We start from the raw sequence: 6,972 nt of genomic DNA, 5'->3' as shown, positions 1-6,972 counted from the left end.
CCCCCCCACCTGAGGACAGCAGGGTAAGCAGACTAACCCCCCCCCTGAGGACAGCAGGGTAAGCAGACTAACCCCCCCCCCACCTGAGGACAGCAGGGTAAGCAGACTACCCCACCTGAGGACAGCAGGGTAAGCAGACTACCCGACCTAAGGACAGCAGGGTAAGCAGACTACCCCCCCCCCCCCACCTGAGGACAGCAGGGTAAGCAGACTAACCCCCCCCCACCTGAGGACAGCAGGGTAAGCAGACTACCCCACCTGAGGACAGCAGGGTAAGCAGACTACCCCACCTGAGGACAGCAGGGTAAGCAGACTAACCCCCCCCTGAGGACAGCAGGGTAAGCAGACTAACCCCCCCCCCCCAACCTGAGGACAGCAGGGTAAGCAGACTACCCCACCTGAGGACAGCAGGGTAAGCAGACTAACCCCCCCTGAGGACAGCAGGGTAAGCAGACTACCCCCCCTGAGGACAGCAGGGTAAGAAGACTACCCCCCCCCCCACCTGAGGACAGCAGGGTAAGCAGACTACCCCACCTGAGGACAGGAGGGTAAGCAGACTACCCCCCACCCCCACCTGAGGACAGGAGGGTAAGCAGACTAACCCCCCCCTGAGGACAGCAGGGTAAGCAGACTAACCCCCCCCACCTGAGGACAGCAGGGTAAGCAGACTACCCCACCCCTGAGGACAGCAGGGTAAGCAGACTACCCCCCACCTGAGGACAGCAGGGTAAGCAGACTACCCCCCCCCCTGAGGACAGCAGGGTAAGCAGACTACCCCACCCCTGAGGACAGCTGGGTAAGCAGACTACCCCCCACCTGAGGACAGCAGGGTAAGCAGACTACCCCCCCCCTGAGGACAGGAGGGTAAGCAGACTACCCCCCCCCCCTGAGGACAGCAGGGTAAGCAGACTACCCCCCACCTGAGGACAGCAGGGTAAGCAGACTACCCCCCACCTGAGGACAGGAGGGTAAGCAGACTACCCCCCCCCCTGAGGACAGGAGGGTAAGCAGACTACCCCCCCCCCTGAGGACAGGAGGGTAAGCAGACTACCCCCCCCCCTGAGGACAGGAGGGTAAGCAGACTACCCCCCCCCTGAGGACAGCAGGGTAAGCAGACTACCCCCACCTGAGGACAGGAGGGTAAGCAGACTACCCCCCCCCCTGAGGACAGCAGGGTAAGCAGACTACCCCCCCCTGAGGACAGCAGGGTAAGCAGACTACCCCCCACCTGAGGACAGCAGGGTAAGCAGACTACCCCCCCCCTGAGGACAGGAGGGTAAGCAGACTACCCCCCCCCCCTGAGGACAGCAGGGTAAGCAGACTACCCCCCACCTGAGGACAGCAGGGTAAGCAGACTACCCCCCACCTGAGGACAGGAGGGTAAGCAGACTACCCCCCCCCCTGAGGACAGGAGGGTAAGCAGACTACCCCCCCCCCTGAGGACAGGAGGGTAAGCAGACTACCCCCCCCCTGAGGACAGGAGGGTAAGCAGACTACCCCCCCCCCTGAGGACAGCAGGGTAAGCAGACTACCCCCACCTGAGGACAGGAGGGTAAGCAGACTACCCCCCCCCCTGAGGACAGCAGGGTAAGCAGACTACCCCCCCCCTGAGGACAGCAGGGTAAGCAGACTACCCCCCCCCCTGAGGACAGCAGGGTAAGCAGACTACCCCCCCCTGAGGACAGCAGGGTAAGCAGACTACCCCACCCCTGAGGACAGCAGGGTAAGCAGACTACCCCACCCCTGAGGACAGCAGGGTAAGCAGACTACCCCCCCCCCCACCTGAGGACAGCAGGGTAAGCAGACTACCCCACCCCTGAGGACAGCAGGGTAAGCAGACTACCCCCCCCCCACCTGAGGACAGCAGGGTAAGCAGACTACCCCCCCACCTGAGGACAGCAGCGTAAGCAGACTACCCCACCCCTGAGGACAGCAGGGTAAGCAGACTACCCCCCCCCCCTGAGGACAGCAGGGTAAGCAGACTACCCCCCCCCCCAAATGAGGACAGCAGGGTAAGCAGACTACCCCCACCTGAGGACAGCAGGGTAAGCAGACTACCCCCCCCCCCCCACCTGAGGACAGCAGGGTAAGCAGACTACCCCTACCTGAGGACAGCAGGGTAAGCAGACTAACCCCCCCCCCCCTGAGGACAGCAAGGTAAGCAGACTAACCCCCCCCTGAGGACAGCAGGGTAAGCAGACTACCCCACCAGAGGACAGCAGGGTAAGCAGACTACCCCACCTGAGGACAGCAGGGTAAGCAGGCTACCCCACCTGAGGACAGCAGGGTAAGCAGACTACCCCACCAGAGGACAGCAGGGTAAGCAGACTACCCCACCAGAAGACAGCAGGGTAAGCAGACTACCCCACCAGAGGACAGCAGGGTAAGCAGACTACCCCACCAGAAGACAGCAGGGTAAGCAGACTACCCCACCAGAAGACAGCAGGGTAAGCAGACTACCCCACCAGAAGACAGCAGGGTAAGCAGACTACCCCACCAGAGGACAGCAGGGTAAGCAGACTACCCCACCAGAGGACAGCAGGGTAAGCAGACTACCCCACCAGAAGACAGCAGGGTAAGCAGACTACCCCACCTGAGGACAGTAGGGTAAGCAGACTACCCCCCCCCCCACCTGAAGACAGCAGGGTAAGCAGACTACCCCCACCTGAGGACAGCAGGGTAAGCAGGCTACCCCCACCTGAGGACAGTAGGGTAAGCAGACTACCCCCCCCCCACCTGAGGACAGCAAGGTAAGCAGACTACCCCTACCTGAGGACAGCAGGGTAAGCAGACTACCCCTACCTGAGGACAGCAGGGTAAGCAGACTACCCCCCCCCCCACCAGAGGACAGCAGGGTAAGCAGACTACCCCACCAGAGGACAGCAGGGTAAGCAGACTACCCCACCAGAGGACAGCAGGGTAAGCAGACTACCCCACCAGAAGACAGCAGGGTAAGCAGACTACCCCACCAGAGGACAGCAGGGTAAGCAGACTACCCCACCAGAGGACAGCAGGGTAAGCAGACTACCCCCCACCAGAGGACAGCAGGGTAAGCAGACTACCCCACCTGAGGACAGCAGGGTAAGCAGACTACCCCACCAGAGGACAGCAGGGTAAGCAGACTACCCCACCAGAGGACAGCAGGGTAAGCAGACTACCCCACCAGAGGACAGCAGGGTAAGCAGACTACCCCTACCTGAGGACAGGAGGGTAAGCAGACTACCCCACCAGAGGACAGCAGGGTAAGCAGACTACCCCACCTGAGGACAGCAGGGTAAGCAGACTACCCCACCAGAGGACAGCAGGGTAAGCAGACTACCCCACCAGAGGACAGCAGGGTAAGCAGACTACCCCACCAGAGGACAGCAGGGTAAGCAGACTACCCCTACCTGAGGACAGGAGGGTAAGCAGACTACCCCACCAGAGGACAGCAGGGTAAGCAGACTACCCCACCAGAAGACAGCAGGGTAAGCAGACTACCCCACCTGAGGACAGCAGTGTAAGCAGACTACCCTCCCCCCCCCCCCACCTGAGGACAGCAGAGTAAGCAGACACAGCGTCAGCACACTGCTGGGCGCGGGGACTAACTGAGTGAACCATCTCCCTCAAGTTTTAAAGTTCAGTTCAGTTGTGACTTCTCGCCAGTCAAGTTCTATACTAAGTTTCTTCAATTAAATCTGTTATATATTTATCAAATATCATAGAAACGATATGAAAGATTATCATCGATCATATCGATAATAATCAGAACAAAGGAAATAAGTCAGAAACGCCGAGATAGTCGGATGGAAATAGGTTGTGAGAAACGCTGTGCATACTATAGTGGCTTTAGGTATTGTATGTACTAGCTCGGTCTTTAAGTCTAACATTATGTGTGTAACTCATCATCAATGTAGGTACCGTTACCTGAATACAAAGTCTAAATCTGAATCTAAGTAAATAATACTTATATTGATCCATCCCTTACTCTGACTACACCTTACCCTGCACTACTCAACACCAACTTACTCCCTGCTTCCTTACACACCTGCTTCCTCACACACCTGCTTCCTTACACACCTCCTTCCTCACACACCGGTAAGGGGGGGGGGGGGTGGAGGAGACATCAGGGTGGCGAGATGTCACCAGCGGAGTCCCACAGGGCTCTGTACTTGGACCCATCTTGTTTCTAATATATGTAAACGATCTTCCAGAGGGTATAGACTTATTCCTCTCAATAATTGCTGATGATGCAAAACTTATGAGAATAGTCAAGACAGATGAAGATGGACAGAGACTACAGGACGACCTGGACAAATTGGTGGAATGGTCTAGAAAATGGCTACTACACTTCAACTCGGAAAAATGTAAAGTAATGAAATTAGGCGAAGGGAGCAGAAGGCTGAACACAAGGTACCATCTAGGAGGCGAAATCCTGCAAGAGTCCAACAGAGAGAAACATCTGGGGGTTGACATCACATAGAACCTGTCCCAAGAGGCCCACATCAAAAGGATATCATCAGCGGCATATGTTAGAGTGGCCAACATAAGAACTGCCTTTAGAAACTTTTGTAAGGAATCGTTCAGGACCCTGTATACCACTTATGTCAGACCAATCCTGGAGTATGCAGCTCCAGCCTGGAGACCATACCAAGTTAAACAAGATTCAGCGGTATGCCACCAGACTCGTCCCGGAAGTGAGAGGTATGAGCTACGAGGAAAGGCTAAGGGAGCTGAACCTCACGTCCCTGGAAAACAGAAGAATAAGGGGAGACATGATAACCACCTACAAAATTCTCAGGGAATTGACAGGGTAGACAAAGGCAAACTCTTCAGCACGGGTGGGACACGAACAAGGGGACACAGGTGGAAACTTAGTACCCAAATGAGCCACAGATACATTATAAATATTTTTTTCAGTACCAGAGTAGTTAACAAATGGAATGCATTAGGCAGTGATGTGGTGGAGGCTGACTCCATACACAGTTTCAAGTGTAGATATGATAGAGCCCAGTAGGCTCAGGAACCTGTACACCAGTTGATTGACAGTTGAGAGGCGGGACCAAAGAGCCAGAGTTCAACCCCTGCAAGCACAACTAGGTGGGTATACCTGCTTCGATTGTCAACGTCGGACTTGGGTGAGCAAATTTTCTCTCATTTAACCCAGTATAAGTCATAAAGTAACTAGCACAGGAACTATACATACCATTGAAACTGTCTTTCAGAAAATCTCTGGACCAAGGAATAGTTCCCATAGATTGGAAATATGCAAATATCACCTCTTTGTCTAAACAAGGGCAGAAAAGTTCAGAGTAAAACTAGCGGCAGATCAGCTTGACATGACACATGTGAAGCTCACGGAGAGAGTCCTTAGGGAAGGGATCATCCAACACCTGACAGTGAACAGTCTTGTAAAGTCAACACAACATGCATGTGTTATACATAGATAGATCTTGCCTCACAAACCTGCTCACATCTTTGGCAGCGGGCGCCGGCTACTCTGATAAAGAACTTTCTGGAAGATGTATTATATGTGGATTTTGCTAAAGCTTTTGATAAGGTACCACATGAAAGACTGGCAGGGAAGTTACAGGCACATGGAATAAATGGGAGAATACTAGAATGGATAAAACAATGGTTTTCAATGGTTCAAACATCAATGACATAGATGAGAATATTACAAACCACATCACCAAATTTGCAGATGACACTAAGATATATTGCAAAGTGTGAAATGGAAATTATACTGAAGCCTTACAAAGAGATCTACATGAACTCCACAAATGGTCACAAGACTGATAAATGTTTTTAAATAGTAAAAAATGCAAAACCCTGCATGTGGGGCATAACAATCCACGTCACAATTATCAAATTATAATGCAGCAGATCACAGAAATCACAACAGCCTGATGCATCAAATGAACAAATCCACAAATGCAGGATCCATAGTAGCCCAGTCGATTAAGGCGCGTCTGGGATCCTCTCGGACGTAGGTTCGAGCCCTCATCACGGCCCTTGTGGATTTGTTCTATAATGCAGCAGGTGTATGAAGAAAAGGACCTTGGAGTCAGAATCCATCATTCACTGAAAGTTGTACAACAAGTAAAAAAAAAGTAAGAAAAAAGCTACCCAAACAGTAGGAATAATGAAGAATACCTGTGTTTCATGAGACGATACAGTGATACAGTGAAAGTAGTGATACAGCTGTATAAGTGTGTGGTGCTCCTTCACTTGGGTTAATGTGTGCAGGCATGGAGAACTCATCTTCAGAAGGACACGGCTGCTTTAGAGAAAGTTCAACACCGCGTCCGGCCGGCAAATATCATTCCAGAGACCAGAACTAAGTAACAGTGGTGGTGTAGCATGTTCTGAAAGTTTCCATGTGCAGGTGCTTGTACACTATATTAGTGTTAGCCAGTTTTGCATACACCGCTGATGTAATCGTGTTAATATGTGCCTCCAGTGCTAAACTTGCCCCTATATATGTGCTCATATATATTTTTAATTTCCTCACGCCAGCTTTCACCTTTCCATGGTGTAATGTTGATACCAATCTCCCATATTTTGAATAAAATAATTTTTCATATCTTTATTAATATTTAGCCTTTTCCTTTGAAAGTGGACTTGCTTTTTCCCCAGTGGTAATTCAACGTTCAAGGCAAAGTGGTCACTAAGTAGTTCCCGAACAACCCGAGCCTCCCCCATAATCCCCTGAGAGTGGGATTATGGGGGAGGCTCGGGTTGTTCGGGAACTACTTAGTGACCACTTTGCCTTGAACGTTGAATTACCACTGGGGAAAAAGCAAGTCCACTTTCAAAGGAAAAGGCTAAATATTAATAAAGATATGAAAAATTATTTTATTCAAAATATGGGAGATTGGTATCAACATTACACGCCGCTCTGCGTTGATAGTTTTTACGAGGACATGGTCGAGAACATAGAGAAATTAGTACAGAGGGAAAATAACGGGGGCAGGGGAAGCAAGACGCACG

Source organism: Procambarus clarkii, chromosome 82 (genome assembly GCF_040958095.1).
Source record: "Procambarus clarkii isolate CNS0578487 chromosome 82, FALCON_Pclarkii_2.0, whole genome shotgun sequence".
NCBI lineage: Eukaryota > Metazoa > Arthropoda > Malacostraca > Decapoda > Cambaridae > Procambarus > Procambarus clarkii.
This window is presented reverse-complemented; position numbering follows the sequence as displayed.